The sequence below is a fragment of the Dipodomys merriami genome, unplaced genomic scaffold, assembly GCF_024711535.1.
Source record: "Dipodomys merriami isolate MVZ:Mamm:240054 unplaced genomic scaffold, mDipMer1.0.p SCAF_535, whole genome shotgun sequence".
NCBI classification, from domain to species: Eukaryota; Metazoa; Chordata; class Mammalia; order Rodentia; family Heteromyidae; genus Dipodomys; species Dipodomys merriami.
Genome location: NW_027206108.1, coordinates 435001 through 436652, shown reverse-complemented (window position 1 = coordinate 436652; position 1652 = coordinate 435001).

The window sequence follows — 1652 nt, the reverse complement described above, 5'->3', positions numbered from 1 at the left end:
ATTCTGATTTAATTTTAATTATTTATTTCCATCTCCTGGATTAGGGTTTATCTTGCTGCTCTTTTTCAAGGAGGTTCAGATGTCTCATTAAATTGTTGGTTTTAGATATCTCCAATTAGTAACTCAAAGCTATAAACTCGCCTCTAACTACTGCCTTTGCTTTGTCCTAGAAGGGCTGGTAATTTGTGTGCTCATTTTTGTTGAATATCATGAACATTTGAATTTCCATTCTAATCTCTTCCCTGACCCATTGGTAATACAACAGTGTCTTGTTCAGCCTCCATGTGTTACAGGACTTTCTTTGGTGGTTTTTGGTGTTGAGTTCTAATTTTATTCCCTTGTGGTGTGAGCGAATGCATGGTATAACTTCAATGTTTCTGAATTTGCACAAGATTGCTTTGTGACATAAATGTGGTCTATTTTGGAAAATGTTCTATGTGCTGCAGAGAAAAACGTGTGTTCTTATGCTGCTTGGTGAAATATTCAATAGATGTCTGTTAAATCTAGTTGATATATGCAGCTGTTTAGATCAGCGTTTTTAGACTTGAGCTGAAGAGCTGAGGGAAAGTGCCCAGTCCCAGAGTTCAGGCCCCACAACTGACGAAAAAAAAATGCCTCTGCCACATCTGCCTTGCTTGCTTTGACTCCCTGCATGTTGGCATACTAGGAGGCCAGAAACCTTTTTGGATAGCAAAAGAAACCACTGCTTGGGAAGTGAGGGGTGTTGTAGAAGAGATTTGGAGCTGAACGCAGGCAGGAGTCCTCATGGCTTCAGACTCAGCTGTCTTTTGAATCATTGCCCAGTTACCAGCTATAAGGTTTTGCTCCAAAATCAATGTGGCAAAGTCTGCAATTCTTATTGACTCATCCACATACACAGACCTAGTTAGGCATCCAGAATGACTTAAAATGTAGATTTCCTAAATCAGAGAAATCTGTATCAGAGTAAATGGGAAGAAAGTACTTCATTTAATCAGGTTCAATTGATTTTTATTTGCTTATAATTTAAATGAGAGAATAATATCAAACTAACCAAGATTTCTCAAAATCAAAATATCCAAGCAACTACATTTTACTGGAAATAAATATTCACAGCACAAATCAGAATTTCTCAGTAGGTGGTGCTTTCAGAAAATAAAGAATTAGGGTTCAGGACACATGTCAGATACATTTCACAACAGCATCAAAATGAAATTCATTACCACAGGTGGCAAAAGTTGCTTACTCAGCAAGTGAGCACATTATCATTGTTTTCTGGTCCTTAGTAAAAAAGATAGAAGAGTTTGATTTCCCTTCTCAATTTCAATCTTCAAATTCACATTTTCTTCTAAGGAAGTCATTTATCTCACACAACTGACAATACAGAATATGTCTTCAAACCAAGGTCTCCTGGGCATCTGGGAGCAAAATAGGAAGAGTGAAGCAGTCTACAGGAAGCTTGATTGTTCAGGAATAAATCATGTTTGTACTTCTGCTTTTTCTTTTTAATTGTGAAAATACCATACAGAGAGGTTACAATTACCTGAGAAAGGTAATGAATACATTTCTTACCAAACATTGTTGCCATGGAAAGACTTGATGGTACAGCTAAGATAGTTTGCGAGTGCTTGTCCTTTCCAGCACCCAGGAGGGAAGATGGTTAGTTGGGAGGG